Source organism: Colletotrichum siamense (assembly GCF_013390195.1).
Source record: "Colletotrichum siamense strain Cg363 chromosome Unknown KSG_Cg363_contig17, whole genome shotgun sequence".
Lineage (NCBI taxonomy): Eukaryota > Fungi > Ascomycota > Sordariomycetes > Glomerellales > Glomerellaceae > Colletotrichum > Colletotrichum siamense.
The window spans coordinates 351,444-371,643 of NW_023501030.1; positions in this window are offsets into that span (position 1 = coordinate 351,444).

Consider the following 20,200-nt stretch of genomic DNA (forward strand, 5'->3'; position numbering starts at 1 on the left):
ATAGTCTTTTTAATTAATAAGATATAAAAAAAGATATTTTATACTTATTATAACTTCTTAAAGTTAACTATAACTATTATTAATACTTTAGCTTTTATACCTCTTTATTTACTAATAAAAAAACTTTAAAATTATATTTATCTTACTTAAAACTTTCTAATTTTCTAAGAATAGAAGGTTTTCTTTAAGGATATATTATTTAGTATTATTATTATTATTATTTAAAAGTATAAAAGCTTAAATCTCTATTTTTTTCTCTATAGCTTTCTAGATTATAAGATATATATTATTCTAGTAAGTATTATTATTTAGGATAAAGAGAGCTTCTTAGTATAACTCTAAGAAGATCTAAAAGTTAAAATCTCTATTAACTTCTATTATAACTTTTTAGTACTATTTATAATATTATAGAGATAATTAGATAAATTTAATAATATTATAAAGCTAGCTAATAAGTTTAAGCTATTACTAATGCTTTAGATTATTATTATAACCTTTAAACTTATAGAACTATAACTTAATATATAAAGTCTCTTTATTAATACTAAATAGGAATATTTAAGCTAAGAGATTAAAGATATAGCTATAATACTATATATATTAAGCTTAGATATCTATCTCTATTATCTTTAAGTTTAGTTCTCTATAAAAAGTCTAAAAATAAATATTATTATTTATAATATTATTAGAGATAGTTATTTTAATTTAGTTTTAAATATAGTAGTAGTTAATAATATTAATAAAAGTTATTATAAAAGTAATACTATTATAATTACTATAATATTAATAGAAAGCTAAAAGATAGGATTATAAAGTATTATTAATATTAATAAAGTAACTAATAATTTTTATAAAAGTATAAATATTTAGGGATATCTATAGATTAAATAATAAGTATATTTTTAACTTTACTATATAAAGTTTTTTAATTATTAGCCTCTTATTATAGTAGTAAATATTATTAAGATAGTCTTAAATAGATAAATAACTTTATAGTACTTTACTAGTAATTTCTATATTATAATATTATAGTATTTACTAAAAATAGGAGTTCTTAAAGTAAGTAAATAAGAGGTTAGTAGAAATAATTAAAGCTATATAGAGATTATATAGAGTAATTATTTTAACTTTAAGTATATTTATATAGCTAAATTAAAATCTCTTTAGGGAAAGTAGTATAGATATAACTATTAATAATAATATTAGAGTACTATTAGAGTCTTTATCTAATTAAAAAGAGATTTTATAGATTATATAAGTACTTTAGCTTTATTAAAGTGTAATTACTATAGAGAAAAAGTTTAAGTTAATATATTATAGTAAATATTCTTATAAAGTAAATATAATAGTAGTACTAAAAACCTTTAATTAGTTTTTAATATTATATTATTAGTAACTTTAGTAAAACCTTATTATATATCTCTAAATAACCTTAATAAAGAAGTTATTATAATTTTAAATCTAATTAGATTAACTTTACTCTTTTTTATATAAAAGCTACACTTTAAATATATATTATTTACTACTAATAATAATAGTTAGTAAGTTATTAATTATAAGATTTAAAGGGATAGTAATAAGTAGAGTAATTATAATCTATATAGAGATATATAGGTATATAGTAGTTAATAATATATATATATTACTAGTTAATAAAGAAGTAATAATAGTAATTAATATTTTAACTCTAAAGATAAAAAAGATAATAAGGAGTATAAATAATATATATAAGCTAAAGTAATAAATAACTTTTAGAAATAGTATCTAATTATAATATTATTTATATTATTTAAACTACTATAATAACTTCTACTCTCTTAGAAAGTTTTATATTAATTAGGTATTAACTAGTATTATAAGAGCTATCTAAATATCTTTATTATTATATATAGTAATTAATAAGTTATTAATAGCGTTATGTTTTAGTAACTAATTATACCTAAAAAACTAAAGTAAGGGTTAATCTATAGCTTCTTATTAGTTAATCTATAAATAATATAAGATATTAAATATTTTAATTTAATTAAGGGATATTAAATTAATTAATTAGGTAGTAGCGATAGCTTCACTTTGCTTAGTTAGGTTATTTGCGTTGTTAATTTACTTGCCCTTGTAGAGGCGCTGGATCCACATCAAGAACCAAGATCAGCGCGCACTACTATTAACAAACTCAGCTATTTCAAAAAGCCACAGCTGCCACAGCATCCTATGGCTGGCAAGTAAGTCGCAATCTCGCAAGTCTCTCGCATGTATACAGCGTTCACTCTCCTAAGACTTTCTCAAGTCTTGTTTGTTTGTCTTGTTTGTTTGTCTTGTTTGTTTGGCTTGTTTGTTTGATCTTGTTGTCGTCTGCCTCTGACTTCGTCTCTTTCCCGCGAAAATGTTTGTGGTTTTCAATAATGAGCTCGGCTATGACTGAACGTAGCTTCCGTCTACTATATGCCTCGAGTTCGTCTCGTGTCCGTCATGGTCTCGCCTAGAGATCCCTCAATGGTCATGCGACGGACCTATTCCCTGACGCCTGGTTGTTTTCAGTCATTTGTGGTAGGGAGTCATACGAGAGCACTGGGCTTCCGCTGAAGGCCCGGCAGATTCAAGAGAGAATAGGGCTCCACGAGCGTCGATTTAACATTTAGCAAATAGTAAAGCGTAGTCCTACTGGTAACAGGGTAGAGAGTGTGGCACTTCCAGCACGGTTCAAGTTCCCCGAACTCTGAAAGCTGCAGAGGGATGGAAGACAGAAGTTAGTTGGCGTCGTCCGACCCAACAACGCAGGGCGGTATAAAGGTCTGCAAATACTGAGCGAGGCAACTGCCGTTTTCTCTGGGTCCACAGCATCCAAGGTCGTTCGCAGGCAGCCATCGTTGCTCTTCAGGAGTGCCACGTAGTTGAAGGTTGGGGGCACTGTCACTAATCGCTTGACGTATTGTGGGGGACGGGATCTACTTTGGAGCCCTCTTTCATGGGATACTCACGCTAGTCATTCAGCCTGATATCAAAAAGACCAGCATCATGAGACAATTGTTTGAAAAGATGAGGGAGGAACGGCTTCTCTTGAAGGTTCTTAATGTCATAGACATTTGACTTGAGTCTACTAATCCTTTGGGCGAAGATGCGTAGTTCACCGACATTCCGACGCGAATTCTGCAGGACCGTCCAATAGAAGAAATTCGATATTGGGATGAACGACTCATGATCCATTCTCGCAGCCCAACGGATCCCAGTCACAAACTCGAAAGAGAAGGAGCACAAAGCTTGGAGATCTCTCTCGGCTTTTTCCTCCCATCGAAGCGTTCGAAATCACGGGCTGGGTACATGTAAGTCGAGTTCCGGACGAAGACGGACAAGAAGTGAGGCTTAGTAATGGGCTTGTTTCCGAGCTTGAATACTGAGAACGCCCAATTTTCCTGTGTCTGCGCGGCTCTCCTGTGTGCTTAACTAGTCCTGTCGAAGACGATGATAGCGACGACGACGACGACGACGCTAACGACGATGATAGAAACGACGATAACGACGATAACAGAATCGACGACGACGAGAGAAGTGAGGATAATAGAAGTAACGACGGTTAAGGTAGGGTATGGCCACAGGAGAGTAATCAGTATAGCACAGGAAAAATAGGCGGTCTCTCAAAATTTCATCGCCTCCGTTTCTCGGCTTTGGAATGTCCGGGGAATCTCATCACGATATTTCCAATCGGAAATGGACTTCGCTCAGGGTAACTCACTCGACATATCAAAGAACGTTTCAGGGCCGGCCTAGCAGCAGGGCCGCAGGATAAAACAAAACATGGGCCATGTCATTCACTCGAATCCACTGGTTGCTGAGCCATCCGTGTCCATCCATCTGAGTAACATGCGATTCCAAGTTCAGGGCAATCATCAGCCCTGTCATCAGCGTACATCAGCACTAGATGCATCGATGGCCGATGGAATGAGCTGCGAACTGTCATATTCATCAAGCATAGCCATGCTGGATGCATTTTCCATGCGCCGCAGCAGTCATTTCCAAGACTCGGCCTCCCTTGTTTGGGGTGCTCGGCTTGCCTTTGCACAGGTACCATACTAGCATGCGTCGTGAAGCCAGTGGAGGCTGACTTGCGCTAAGCATGTCTCACTCTCGACTCAACTGAAAAGAGTTGATGGCGGCAGCATCCGCACCGCCTCCTGTTGCCCCATTCAAACCCACATTGGCTGTAGTCAGACGTTACCGACGCGTCAGAGCCCTGCATGAGCATCAGCTCCGCCTGGGACGTGAGGATCCACTATGACATGCGTTAAGCACCTGATAACGATGCCTATGATGCTCGCCGATACATCACCGCAAGGTTCTCGTGACATCTTGACGGTCTCAACTTTGACCGCGGGCGCGGGTTGTCCCGTTTGGTTTCAACACCCTTATTGCACATCGCCAAGCACTGCTGAATCGATGTCATGATGACGGTCCTTTGCCTGCAAATGGCTTCCTGAAGAAACGGCTCACAGTGCTCCTAACAGTCGACAGCCTTGCGATTGCTGGTGGACGCTTCACTTGGTAAAGTCTTGCCGGAGTAGTATCAACATCTACATCTCCATGTGATTCTTGACGGATGCATCGACTTGGCGTCTTTGAAGCTAAGTTTGGCGAGGGTAGGTTGAGCAAAAGCAAAGCTCCTATATAAATGAGGGTTTGGGACAGAGAATCCCACGTTCGTAAAAGGCTGTAGCTTGGCGAAGACTCAGAAGCTTCACGTGCGGCAGCGTCTGAGAAGCTCCCACACCCTTTGACTTCGTAGCCGTACGAGGAACACCCAAAAGCATCGTATTAAGATCTCCAGAAGTACGCTTGCTGTGCCTGACATGGTTGTTCAACCTGACGCAGGGATTTTCCCGTTTCTGCTTCAGTCGGACATATTTTCCCTAACACTGCGACACCTGATCTTCACCTTTGTTCACGGGCTTAATGAATTTTCTTTTTACGCCCGAAATTTACTCTCATCTCACGTGCGCGTCTCTTCCTTGTATATTGTTCTGCAACTCATCTGGATCGCTCATACCTTCACCGCCGGGCTGGCCTAGGTGCCAGTCACTGGACACTGTTCTGGACAGGAGAAATGAGGCCCGTCCTAATCGAGGCGATTCGCGCTCTCTTCATATACCCCCATAGGTGGCCATAGAGGTTTCTCTGTGAAGCCCAGGCCATCCTGGCCCTCGATTATTTCCCCGTGAGAGTCATACGGCAGTCAACAAGGTGCGCCTCCAGGCGGCAAACTGCGAAGAAAAAGTTAGAAGGGAAGAAAAATGAGACCCGTCCAGGCGACAAGCTATCTGGTCGCGCCATTCCCGTCCCCCGACGTTCCCTCTAATGAGAGGCTACTTTGTCCTCATACTGCACCTCTTCATCCAAGATATTTCACAAAAGCAGGTCTCTTAAATAAATAGCGGCGGTGATAGCGTAAGTCAACGGCGAAGTGAGCCACATGGCGTCTGCGGGGAGGGGGAATAAACCTAATATGGGGGTTTGGAAGGTTCAGACCTGTACACTTCATGAAGTTCAGAGTTTGGTGGTGTGTTCCTCTGCGGTTCGGGTTCAAGAGTCGAAGCGTCGGCTCACTACACGTAATAGGGAAGAAAATAAGAGCGTCAGCTCAAGGGGTTCTGCATTTCGCGGTGCGGCGGATTGGTTGTTGGCGGGGAAGAGAGAAGTCGGGGGCACGCTGCTCGTCAAGGTCGGCGATGAATTCAGGGCTGGTAACCGTAGGCGTGGCTCTCAAGGTGAATGGAGTTGTCGACGATCTCAAAATCTTGGGCACGGGTGCCGTCGGCTTGTCGTTGTGGCCCAATTTAGAGGCCAGGGTCTCGATGCAACCGGGCGCTGTGGACGTCGGCAACGGACAGGGATGGATCAGTCAGTACTTGGACACCACTGTTCGAAGGAGTGAGTCAGCGTTGGCTTCAGTGGCCAGCGCACCTTCTCAGGCCTGAAAACCGTGCGGTTACTCACTGAGGTGCGCTGCCTCGGGAAGGCTGGGTACCTACCTTACGGGGCCCACCTGCTGAATCCAGGCGGACCAGCTGCCGGTTCTGGGGCTGAAATCGGCAGCAGTACTTGCACTACAGGCTCCCTTAGGTGCCCAGGGGATGCCCCCGCTCGCTTCGGTCGCAACACTTGATCAATGTTGACGTGGATTTTTGCATTTCGAGGGTGCTGCTTTCAGTCTTGCAAGAAAGTCAACAACCCCCATTTTCTTTCCGGCGACTGGCCAAAGGCCGGCTGTGGCGAATCTTGCATGGGTTACTCAAAGGTCGCTGAAAACTGGATCAATGGCATCATCGTCCTGGGTACCGGCAAATCAAGCACAGTCTTTGGTGAGCTCATAATCGCTGCGGGTTGTAATGTCCACGACTTGTTCAACAACTAAGCACAGGTGACAATCTGATTCTCATTGGCGTCATTTCCACTTCCAAAGTTGTGTTCACCAGTCCTCCTCAACTTGATAAAACCTTTTCCAGCCCATTCCCACCCAATCGGCCTGTCGCTTTCTTTCTCTCGCCGCTATGACAAGCGTCTCATGATGTCAGGAATTCTCTTGGTCACCCCATCACGCCCCAACACATTGCCCCGTTCATGACTCCGAACCGAGACTGCACCGAAGTGGGGTCGTTCAAGCTTTCTTCTGGCGGCTGATCTGAGCGTCGATGGCTTGCCTGATGATTCCCTCCAATTCGGTGAAAGGGATACGGACAGCGGGCTCGGCGGGCTCGGCAGGCTCCGCAGGCGTGGGCAGGCGGTTGCGATTGCGGGTGCTGCAGGAAATTCATCGGGTCAGTACATGAGAAGCATCCAGCGGAAATGAGAGTGAAGAGGCTCACCTGCGCTGAGTGGGAAACGGAGACGCGGGGACATCGTCGGCGAAATATGACTTCTTCAACGTCAAATTGGCGTCCGTCGTAGTGACGCTCTTCCAGTGAATGTCGCGTTGAACCTGGCCCTCCCGCCAGACCCAGAGACTGACGAGACACTCGTCAAGGCGGTGGCGAAGGGGCGAGGCATCAGCGGTGTAGGACTTCTCGTACGGGATCTTGATGGCGATGGCGGCGCGGACGAACCCGTTCGTACGTTGGAGGCAATCGGTGCACCTTTTCTCGGCGGCTGCCTGGCTTGGGGGTGAGGAACAGACGATTTCGGCAACGACGCGAGGGTTGCGATCATTGAGGCTGACTAACTAAGCCGCGTCGACGATCAGAGCCCGAAGGCCGTCGTTCATGTCCAAACTCTCCTCTCGTATCCATTCAAGGTGAGGCAGCACACCGGCGCTGGCGTTGGAGACGAGCCGGCAGAGTAGGTTGGCGGTGTAGTTGTGAATTCGGGATTCAGGCATTTTGAAGCGAGCGCGGGCGCAGCTTGGGTCATATTCGAGGCGTATCTTTTCAATGGAGACTCGGGGGTCGTTTTGGAGGATGTATGTGAGCTCGGCAAAGGCGGTGGTGTCGAGGGAAAATTCATTGGATGGGAACTGAGACGAGAGTTGGAAGAAACGGCCTTTGGAGACCTCGATTGCGAAATCCAAACATTGGTCCAGTACGCTGTGGTCTTGGGCGTGCAAACCTCGACCTTGAGTCTCGTCGGCGCGGTCGGCCCCAAGGGAGCGGAAGTACGCTTCATCAGCCATCTCGACGGGAGTGTGTGCGCGCCTGTCTGTGGCATCGTCAGCAAATAAAGAGAGATGAAAGAAAGGACAAGGGCATTATGCACAAGGTAAGGAATGGCGCACCAGAGTGATGAATGGCGACAAAAAAATCACTCACGATGTATTTTGTTGCGTGAATCTGGGTGGTGGGCGTGTGGTTTGTTGTCTTGTTTTTCTTGGGAGGGAAGGAGGGAAAAGAGAGGCCGTGGTACGTCATTGCAGCCAAAGCAAAAAGCAGCAACCGCTCTGTGGGGCTCGGCTGACTAATCTGCCTCCTCTCACGTGTCGGGCGGCTGTGACAGGACAGTAAGGTACCTACTGAGGTGCATCGTCGCGCATGCTGAGGTGAGGTGTGTTGTGTTTCCAGTCCCCGAAAAGATTGCTGGGCGGAGATGTCGCTGGCCACCGGCCAAGGCTCGAGAAGGAGCGGCCATGCTTCCATTCAACGAGTCCGGAGGGAGCGCGAGCTTCCACCCCATGTCGCACAGAAGCAAAAAAGGCGAAAGAACAGGTTGTTAGATCTGCGCCGACGTAGGCACAGCCTTGTGTAAAAGCTTGATGGCTACTATGCCGACTTCCATGGGGAATTTGATGTTGCGATACCTTGTACCTTACTTGGTGACGCGTTGTTCCGGGCGGTATCTGGTGGACGACACCCACCAGCGTCCCGCCGCACCTCACTATTGGGTACGTACCTCACAGTGGAGGGTACAGTGTCGACTGCCTTGGAATCTCACCTGGCTTGTCGTCTGCGTACCTACGTTGGCTGATAGACGGGCCAGTGGATTGTGCCGGCGACGTACAACGCATCGAGGTCAGGACGAACAGGTGAACAATGCGATGGAATCGGAGCCTTTCCACTGAACATGTTGTTGGCACCTGGTCGCCGGGGCTCGACAAGCAGCGTTGGGCTGAAAAGCTCGCCAAATGATTGTCGGCGGCGCGGTGTCTGGCGTTGCAGCGGCCGTGACGCGCCGGCGCAAACCAACAGGTCCATGAATGCGCGCAGGGAACATTCAAAGACCCGACTGCAGACTTTCGAAAGTCAAATCTATGCTGGCGCACAGCGTGACATGCCGCCTCGCTGATGAAATGGCCCACTCGGTGGGCTTTGTGCCTCGTTTCTCTGCCATAACTACCTTGACAGCAAAACACGCCCTCCACGTCCAAGTGCGTCCGAAGCGGTCCGCAGGTCCCATCCGTATCACCACGTTGCCTCATATTCAACCAAGACGTCCCCAAGTGAGCACGAACGTTAGGCGTGCGAATAAGCGCAGGCGATGGACGGTGGGCTGTGGATATGAACATGGGTATCCCTGCAAGAGTCATGCAGCCTGTAAGTCTTCTGGAGGCTAAATTATGCATAATCAGACGTCTGTCTGGTGGGTCTAAGGCCCAGCAGAACGAGGAATCTACTTTATCTCAATAAGAGATTGTCCGGTGGCATTTGTTGTTGGGTCCTCGTGCCACATTGTGACGACCTCGCACAGCACTTGCCCAGATGCGCCACATCACCGCTCATGTGAAGGGATCCTGCTGTTGATGTTGCTTCTGTAGCGCCCCACCTCCATCCAAGTGTGGACAGCATGGTGAATGCGCGCCGCCAATTGCCATGTCGGTGCCATTTACAATGATGGCGGTGATGGTGCTGATGCGTTCTCAGAAATCACACTTGTCAGCGTGTCCAGCCGACTACCACAACGCCAGGTGGGCTGGACCTGAGTCTCGTCAAGACGACATTGAATGCAGCATACCCTACTCATGAGGTTTCATTGGAAAACAAGTCCATTTTGCCATCTCTTTCCTCTCGGCTGTGTATGTCTGGTGGAATACTGATGGTGCATCAAGAAGGCAAGAACCCATCAAGCCGACGAGCTGGTCAGACGCAACCTTTCTCCGGGGCCAAGTTCCATACCGCCTCAACAACCAGAATGACAGCAGTACCCGAAATTCATGCGAAATCGTCGCGTCTCGAAAGCTGCCCACATTCCCGGCCGTGGGAAGCGACTTGTCGATTCTGAAGCACTTCGGCATGGGCCCATGGTAGTCATCAACGTTTGACGCCATGGAGCACTCCCCCACGAGACCGACTTCATCGTGAACTCTGGATGGAAACGCCGGAAAGTGTCGTGTGGTGTATCCCTCACAGCGTCGGACGCCGAACCTGCCAGACCCTAAGTCCTTAATCCCATGAATCCCATGCGCCGAGATCTGCCGTCGACCGTCTCAACAGCAACCGGCTAGTTTCTCCATCTTCAATGAACTCGGCTTTCAAGGATGCGATGCAGTCGATGAATCTCCACGTCGCGCTCATCTCTGACCTCCAGTTTTTCGTAGCCTCATATTGGTCCACTTCAGATATGTGAGCTGGCAAACGAAGGTTGGGAACGCTCGATGTAACCACCGTCCCGCTCCAAGATGCGTAGCGATTCCCATTTCGCGGATCTGGCTAGGTCTCTCACGTCTTGCTGCTCTTGCCGACGTTTATCGTATTTTCGGTGTTCTTGCAGCATGCTGTATTCTGGGAGAACTCAGAATTTGGTGTACTCTTCATTGAAAATAAGGGGATCTCCAAATCGCTCCCTTCACCACCCTCCACATTACCCTACGGTACTCCTCTTCTTCCTTTTCTGTCATACCCAAGCCTGCTTTATCGTCTGCTGTACCAAAGGTCTCAAGAAAAGAGTTAACAGTAGGGAAGATATCAACATTTTCATTGCACTCATGCATACTTCATTTCAACTCCATGAAAGTCGACTAACATCGGTCAGCGCAAAGATCCTCCAGACACCTTCATCATCACGACCTTCTCCTCTAATTTCTCGGCCCCCACCTCTTTCTCTATCTCGGCTAGAACACCTGCTGAATAGACACGAGTCTGCCATATTATCATTCGCCAACAGAAAACGCTTTCAGGCGGGGTTCAACGTGGGTTTCTCCGCCTTCACGCCACTTCGCTGTCTCGTGTCGTCAAGTTGAAAATTTAGCTATAATCTCCTTGCAGGGGGTAGGCATCTCCCTCTTCGCACTACCACAACCCATTACTCCTTCAACATCAAGACGTCGCTCTCTTCATAAACCCCCATAGGTGGCCATAGAGGTTTCTCTGTGAGCCATCCTGGCCCTCGAATATTTCCCCGTGAGAGTCATATGGCAGTCAACAAGGTACGCCTCCAGGCGGCGAACTGCGAAGAAGAAAACTTGGAAGGGAGGAAAGAAAGGTTGAAAATTTAGAAATGCAGAAGAAAGTTACAAGAGTAGCGCCAATATTGTTTTCATCATTGCAATATCTCGACTCGTCATCAAAGATTCCTTGAGACACTGGCCTCTTCATGAGTACGAAGAAGTTGGGTCTCAAGCATGATTAGATCGGGATGTTTACACTGCAGTCCCCTGGCAATACCATATCTATACCTATTTCCGAGACCCGGGGGAAGTTATTTCGCAAACCTGACCAATCGGCCAGAAAGATCGAAGACCATGAGGGGCAGATCTCGGGGCGTCTTTCAAAAGCAAGGGAGTTGCAATGCATTAAACGTCATTTGAATCGTCTTCTGAGATTGCGTAAAGAACGGGCGAGTCATGATGAAAGATATACCGGTCAATGAGCATATGAATGCCAAGATGGATTGAATGCAAGAAAGCAACCCTATGAATACAATAACAACGTCTCTCTCTCACTATCCTACCCTCTTAAAGTATCATTCAATCGTCGCCAAAGAGGTCTAAACCAGCATCATCATTTTCGTCTTCAACAACGCTAGATTGCTTGGAGTTTCGGGATCTTCGGACATCATCCTCCTCCTCCTTTGTCCGTCGAGCTTTTTTTGATCGGATAGTCCTCGGAAGTTCCTCTAGTCGCGCTCTAAAAGCCTCAACTTTGTAAGTGTCCTTATTGTAGTGGAGCTCGATGAAGAATTTCCGTTTGTACGCTTGGACTGCGTGCAATGCTGAGGGGACGAGCTGGCGAATTGAAGCCATTTTGGGGGCTTCTCTTTCTAACCAGCCAATATCTTCAGCTATGAGCTGTGCGAGGCCGATCCAATCTTTGTTCTCAAGTAGCTCTTTCATCTGCGAGTGGCACCAAAGGTTGCGCTCTGCATAAAGCCTTAGGAGCGATCGCGACGCACCGGGGTCAGTGTCTCCTACATCCTCAGAGAGAATTCGTAGTAATTCAGTCATAGGTCCTTTGTAAAGATTCATCTTAGCATGATCCGTCGTGGCGTATTGTTCTTCAATTTTCAGCTCGTCGTGTATTTGGGTCCACAGCTTTGTTCTGAACGCCTCGCGGGTATATTCTGGAATACCCTTTAAACGCTGGGTGAGCTGATTCTCATTTTTTACAGAGGAGGAGGGGTTCTCAGACGGAGAATTTCCGTCTTGTTGTGCTGCTGATGCTTTCATATCGTTGATGATGAGATTTGATCTCAGTCGATTCAAAAAGTTGCCCGCGTAATCGCCGAAGCGGAGCAAAAAAGTTCTCTCATTGAATTCATGCAGCTTTTCTGTAAGCTCCGCACACTGGCCCTTAGCCTCCAAGCGGCGCTCCACCTCTTCTTTTCCAAAGCGTACTGTCTTCTGTACAGACGCTTTAGTCGTCTCGTCGGTATTATCGTTGATAGTATCGCATACTTTCAATAACGACTTAATACGATTGGCTGTGGCGTCGCTGATTCTTCTTCGCCGAGATGTGTTGTTCTGGGGCGAATGATTCAAAATTTCTCTAAACCACTTTGTGGTATGGAAGAAATCGAGGTCGTTAGCCGTCATAGGCGATGCGCCTGCAGAATTCTTACGCTTCGACATTTTTTTGGATTGGTTGAAAATATGGGAAGCATGAGAGAGTGAAGAGCAGACAAAACAAAGAGGAGGAGAAGATTCAACACAGCTGAACCTTTTATCGCAAGAGATTTCAAGGACCTTAAGGGTATGAGGACATTATTAGCACTGGGGCCTTGGTTTATGACCCGGGGGATTGATCTTCAAGGTTATATCTCAAGGGAGTTCTTCCTTTGGTACCGTGAAGCATACTAGCTATGTTACCTTGGGACAAGACCTCCTTGTCGACCTTGGTGATGGGAGCGACGATCTCGTGGGAGTTGAGTTTGCGACCGCTCTGGGCGAGGATTAGACGGATGGTACTGCCGTCGCCAATGAAGTGGACAGGAGGCTCCGTGTCGTAGTCCTCATTCTCTTGAAGATAGCTAAGCGCCACATTGAGGGCCTCAATGGCGCAAATCTCATTAAGAAAATTCAGACTATTGAAATTATCCATAGTCTATTGTCAAAGCTGGTAAAGCACTGGTCTCGTCTCTTGTCTGACGGTCTGGACCATAGTTCAGGTGTAGTAGATATTGAACCAGAATGATGAGCAGCCGGAAGGTCTGGGCCATCCCATTAAATGCCAGAAGACGCCAGAGACCCCTAGTGCAGACTAGAGCCAATCAACCGAATATCGTGAATTCATGATTTGCATTGGATCTTACTGGTTTTGCCAATGCCAGAAGCCCCAGGGGACCAACGGCTGGAAAGCGTGAGGCGTTTGGGGGCGTGCTCACGTTGAGGAAATCAGCTGATCTTCCGAAGGGAAAGAGAGTGGGAAGACAAGAGATAGCGAAGGTTACAGAGGCTAGAAGAAGCGTGCTGATCGTGAGCAAGTTGAAGTCTTACTGTAAGGTTGCCCGCAGAACCTGCAGTAGATCGTGGAGAGAGGGCATGGATATGTAGGCATTAGAACAATGCTGGTGCGCGGTGATGTTGCTGAATCGAGCTAAACGAATCAGATGAACAGAACTATGCAAAACAACAGTCATAAATGTCATGAACTTCATGTCTTACCTGTCACGCGAGTAAAGAGAACGGCCACGGAATTACAAGAAATGCTGGTACCCGCGGGACGTATTACTGAGAGGGAGTTTTTGCTCCAGTCTAATCTCACTTTCTCAACCCGATAGCAGCTCACTCTGTCGGACTTGTGCCAGAACAGGCGAACGTTGTAACGCCGCTTGGCGATGCTGCACAAGATCGCGGCATCCCGCCCTCACTCATGCACCATTTCATGAGGCCTGAATAGCCGACCGAATCAGTGTTGCTGGAGCATGAAGACAGGGTAGGAGTTGCGCAATCTATGTCAAGCTATTATGAGAAAGGACCGGATCGCTCCAAAGGCGGTGATCTTCGCAAGGGTTGATCAAAGATCAAGTGTGAACCTTGAGAGCGGGTGATCTTTCTTCCCTTCTAACTTTTCTTCTTCGCAGTTTGCCGCCTAGAGGCGCACCTTTTTGACTGCCGTTTAACTCTCACGAGGAAATATTCGAGGGCCAGGATGGCTCACAGAAGTTGCCCTTCCAGGTACTTATGCGCACTTGCAAACGTGACATGTGCGTCAAGGTCAAGTCATTCACTCATTCGGGATCGAAGTTCATCGTTGCAACTACAACGCGACGAACCCGTGCTTGCTTAAGAAGTGGCCGGCTTAAACTACGGTCGGTCTTGATCTCACGTCCAAGAGTCTGCCGTACGGCTAAGACCTGATATACGCCCTGTGTGGTGGTGGTGGTGGTGGTTGATCCGATTTGTATTTTACTCTACGACTCCATTCTTCCCGGAATTCTGGCTGCGGTAAACCACCACTCATGATCTTGGACAATGATGTCAGGGAGGAAAGTCGTTCCTTCTGCTGGCGCTGTAGAAGAGCATGATTGGTCTCCGAACAAAACCGGGTTGATTGGTGTGGTTGATTGACGCTGTCGGCGAAACCAGGATCGCCGCATCGAGCTCCTTTGACCTTTCGTTTTCGTGAACACATGATCAACTCCACGTTCTCGTTCTGGCAGGCGGGTTTTTTGGTTCTCATATCTTTGAATATATTTACGCGGATGTGCTGCTCGCCGTTAGAAATAGCCATGAGACTGGGAAACCACTGATTGGTGTTGGTGGACTGGTAGCTTCATGCGCCAATGTGGTGTTTCACTTGTCCCAGCGTGTTCTGGAGCAGGCATACGTCAATCGCAAAATTCTGCTGCGCCTTCACATGGCCGATTGTCTCGGACTCAGAGGCCGCGGAGGAAATATTAACAGCTGTGTCAACAGACGGTATTGGATCTTTTCCCCCACAGTGGAGGGGAATGATACTGTCGAGGTCAAAGTCGGAATAGTCGGATCGTGAGGACTTGTCTCGTCTCGGACCCAATGCGGCTGGCAATCCGTCGAGGCTTCGGCTTCAAGAGAAGTCTGTATTGTGTTAGGAATAAGTCCAGGGTAAATCAAACCCTGTGACATGAAGCTCGCCAACCTCTTCTGCGGGCGACACCCTCCTAGCACAACTTCTGAGAGTCTCAATGCAGATGATGAGACTGTTGATCAGGGGGACACGTAATGTCTCCGTCAAGAGTCGTATAACATGGGATTTGCGATGGCAATGAAATTCCATTGCATGCGCGGATCAGATGGTTGTTTTCGCATGTCATATGTCGACGATGTCGGCGCGGTCATCTAGCTGGAGGTAAGAAGAAGCAATGCTGCTAGCCATCTCCTGGGCTGCCTCAGAGGGATCTACTTGCGGGGCTGTTGGAGGCGGCTCGAAACTCACTTCGGTGGCATAAACATTCGGTGGCGACCGCGAAGCGATGTTCCGAAGGGGGTTAAACGGAGCATCGGATTCGTGGGGGTTCGACTCGTCATAGTCAGGATCAAGGTCTACCACCTTTTGCAGCAGGCTGAAGGGCGGAAGACAATGCGGTGAAAGGGATACCAAAGTTTACTTGCGCTTGCGACTCCTCCTCTCTTCGATGTCGGACTGCCTTGGTTGTAAGATGCCAGTAGAGGGCGTCGGCGATAGTGTGGAAAGAGAATCGAGAATGATGTTTTCCTCCCGCATGAGCGAAGATGGTTTGGTTGAGCGTGGTTAAGAAGTCGGTGGGGTGTCTGATGGATACATTCATCACTTCTGGTGGCTTATATCGCTGTAGGAGAAGGTGATGTGATGGTTTTTGTCGTGGTTGCGGGATTGACCGGGTGACGAAGTGCCTGAAGACTGCTTCTGCATGATTTTCACGAACATGAGTGAGCAAATACAAGCCAACTGAGATGAATTGAATGCCCCACGATCTGGAATCAGGGCATTCGGAAAGGCGAGACTTGGGAGGGCAAATGATCCATGGGAGTAATAATCCAACAAGCGAGGGGCTTGATAGCAGCATTGAATAACCGGGTCATCAAGGTTTATCCGTATCTTGATATTTATTCCTAAGAGAACAATCACAACAATGTGCTATCGTAAATCCAACATTCTCGCGCGAATGTGAGCCCTTGGGCAACTATTCTGCATTACGTGAGAAGATCTAGCGCAAAGAAGCGGAAGTGACGTTCAATGAGTCCAGATGATGTTCGCTTAGATTGAAATGGAACGTAGAAGCGGGCAGGAGAAAAGAGGAGGGATAACAGAAGTCAAAGAACCGCTGATGAGGCGGTGTCATTCTTTTCTCACTTTCCGTACCAGGACTGTCCATCAATTGGGAAAGGGGGGGGTCCTAGGCTGAGGTCGGAACCAGAAGGAGTGGATTGGGACTGGGCTCACCTTGAGGATAAGTCGAAGTATTGACAGCCGGGCTAACAAATGGTGATTGAATGAACGAGAATCCTGTCCTATCAAATTCCTTGCAGCATGTCATGATGTGAATTGGAATGCCTTGTCACCTTGGCCCAGAAAGCGGGGAGATCCTTGTTGGGTTTAGGGCGTCGGGAGCCACAGGGTCCGTCCCCAACTTCTTCAAACCCAAAATCTCTCCTCGTGCATCACAAGTATCTGAATATTTGTTCCCGCAACAGCAGCTTTTACAAGCTCAAAGCGGTGGCGAGTTCTGGAGAAGGAAATCTCCATCACACCCATTCCTACTCGCCCTAATTCCGCTTCAGCCGGAGAGGAAGCACACGGGCCGTTCTATATGAGATTCGATCCCCGTATCCACTGGTCTCACGACCGCTCTGACGAGTGGTTTGAGCAGAAGATAGAAGAGATCAAGGCTCACGGCGGACGCAAAGCTAACTTTAGTAAGGTAGCTTACCGGATGAAACAGCAGAGGCTTACCGAGGAGCGGTCTGAAGCTGGGCAGGCAATCGCGAGGGCGCTTGCAGCGCGAAGGGGAAGAACATGCAAATGGTTGTCACGCGGTCCGAGTTTGGCGTCCAGCGCGTTATAAGACACTTGCAGAAGCCCCAAATATTCCAAAGTCTCGGTGAACGCCTCTGTAGGAGCATTCACCAACTTGAAATTGAAAGGGATGAGATTCAAATAAACTCAATGTGTTATGGCCCCGCTGAACACATCAGACGGTGAATGGAATGTGGCCCGCCTTCTCCCATGGTCGAAACGTCGTCTCAACGGCGAGGAATGCAAATTCATGTAGTCGAATTGGAGCAGTTAATCACTTCCGCACACATCTTCAGAGTGGTCAGTCATATTAAAAAGAGGATCAAGACTCCGTGCTTTCATTTAACGGTCGAAGATACTTGATCCCCTGTGTGACATCTGCAACCTTCTCGGGCCAAGGTGCAGCGACAATGGGTCTGCAAAGTACTCTGAGGATATTGAACCTCAAACTCATATAAAGCCGGAACAACGACGAAGTATTCGACCTTGCTCACCGCAGCCAATACAAACTCCCCACGCCATGACGCCAACATTGCAAGACGCCGAACAGTCTGGGCTCAAGGATAAACGCTATGAGAGACGACTATGATAACAATAACGATAACGACAAGACGACACCAATAATCATTCGTACAAGTCAACATTCTTCGAAGTAGAGCCTGAGAGATGACGAGAGGGAGGGCCCGCCTGATCTCCAACTGAGACTTGATGCTCGCCGCGTTGAACTAGCTTCACCCATTTTCGCATTCATTTCCCTTCGGATAAGAAGATTCTCTATCTCCGGTGCCCCAAGAGTGTCTTGAGATTAAATTCTATGTGATTCTCGACATTTTCGTGAGCGGATGTCTCTTGTATGTTCGGCAGCAGCTGCAGAGAGAGCCAGCGCTTTCACGTACCAAGCCGAATCCGAATCCTCGCTACTTCTTCTTCACACAATGATCAAATCCCCCAAGCGTCCGTATTCAAGCTACTCAAGTCGTACTATATCATCCGCAGTCGGATCGTTGCCCTGAAAATGCAGCGGGCCATATCGCCAAGCATTTCACCCGTCAGTGGTAACACCCCTCGTAGCCTGCTGTATGTCGCGGGCTAGATCGGGCAAGGATTTGTGTCCGAGGCCAGCTGCTTGATGTACCGGGTAAGTTGCTCTACTCCAAGCCGTAACCCATCCGGAAGCCGGCCTCTGCTCCTTCAATCCTTCGGGCGTTGTTATTGACGGCTTGTGCGTGTGCAAGGCAATAACAGGAGCAAAGCCCCATTACCGCGAACGGCTGAGCCAAGGCACTGACGTTCACGCCGGAATGGTATCATCTACTTGCCTTTTGAGCCACAAAGGCACAGTCTGGGATCACCGGCCACGCAGGGGGCTTCTCTGTGATGTGACCTGGGTGGTGTGTCAAGCCACAAACTGGCCGAAACTGGTGCAGTAGGGTCCATACCATCTTCCTAGAACAGGGCTGCTTCCTACACAGCGCACTGCGGGCTGCCATCCTTCTTCCCTTCTAACTTTTCTTCCGCAGTTTGCCGCCCGAAGGCGCACCTTGTTGACTGCCGTATGACTCTGACGGGGAAATATGTGGAGGGTCACAGCGTAACCTCTATGGCTATCCCACGGGGTATATGAAGGGGACTTTTAAGCCGCCTGGCCAAGCTGGCAGAAGCGGCCCCCCATCACACCATATAAGTTTCTGGTGTTAGAATTTCCAAACTCAAACCGCACATTGTAATTCAGTAGTTAATCAGCATAGGTTATCTTGGGGTCCATGCTGTTGCGTAACGTTTATGTCTGCAGGGTGTCGGTGTTGATCTGGACACTTTGCTGATCTACCAGGTCACTTTGTTGATCTGATAAGTCACTTTGTTGAACTGACAGGTCATTTTGTTGCTCTGGACGCTTTGTTAATCTAAAATGTTGATCTTAATTGTTGCTCTGGGCACTGTTTTGGCCTGGCTCGCGTGACGACACCACACCAGCACGTGGTGGAATTCTCACCATGCAACTGTCTGGTGATCATGACCGCGGGGATTGAGAACACGGCCGACTCGAAAAGTTTGACGCGCTTGTCTTGGAGCGCTTTAACGGTTCCGCTTGCAACTTTCCAGAAGATACCTCTGCTAGCATGAATCTTTCTTCCCTTCTTAGTAAAGCATGGTCTCTCCAGGTAGATTCTGTTGGTTGTTCAGTGTGGACGCGATTGGCGGTTGACGTGCGCGTTTGTTTCGGGGCACCATCGCCACCACCATCGCAACGACCACAGGGTAAACGAGGACGCGGACGAGGATACCTGGGCGCAAGCTCTCGGAAAGGTCGCCGACGGTGCTGAAAGAACACGCACTTGAGTAGCTACTACGGTGTCTCGTCTCGTTAGGTCCCCCAAGATGGCTTGCAACGGAGCGATAGACTGTCGCGCACGTCATGTCCACGGATATATCATGCTGTCAGAACGTCCAACCAAGCAAGCGATGAGGTGACTGTCTAGATACCAGCTAGCCTGCGGTTGACACCGAAAGACATGCCTACGACAATAACGTCTGGTGCCTGGGAGGAATGTGACAACTTTCAGGTGGCAGGTGTGGGGTTGCAAATAGAGGTGGGCAATAGCTGCAGCTTCAGTGGACCTACTACCGATTCGAGCACCGGAATCGGCAGTTGGTCCACTGAAGCTGCAGCACCTTAGCACGGGCACTCAGGTGGGGATGGAAGCACCGTCACCACCTCGACATCTCCGCTCGCTGCCCAGCCCCAATCATCAATGCACACTGCATCCAACCTCATCGAGTCAAGAGCTCAAGTTGCGGAAGCAAAACGAACGTGACGAGTGGGTGTAGAAAATCGTCACATTCGATTTTAGCAGTTGTGGCTGCGCGGCCACCCTTTCCAATCTAAATTCCATGAACCTGTCTGCACTATTGAGAACGATCGCGGGGAGCCAGACACAAAAGCAGCGGCCCAACTTACGCGTGCTCCGTGGCCGATCAGTGGCTGAAAGTACACGATGTTCACGCGTCGTCAAGCCCCCACGCGTTGGTTGGGGTTGAATGTCTACCATGCGCGTCAAGCCGCGCTTTCATGTGACCATGCACAATCGCTTAAGCCCCACTGCGCCTGCGTCGTCTCATCCGATTGGCTAAACCCAGTGTCTCTGTGCGAAATTTCGCACGAGCCCCACAATTAGGACCAATGAAAGCTCCTGCAGCACTTGCCAACTACGACCCCGCTGGAGCTTCCTCAAGGTCGCCGAGTGAAACTTTCGGCGACGCATCCCATCAAGGCTGAAAGATCAATTAGCATTGGAACACCAGTGAGGCAGCAACCTGTGAACATTTCAATCGAGTACGAGGGCATGCCGAGTGGCCAAGCCTTCAAATAGGAAGGAGGG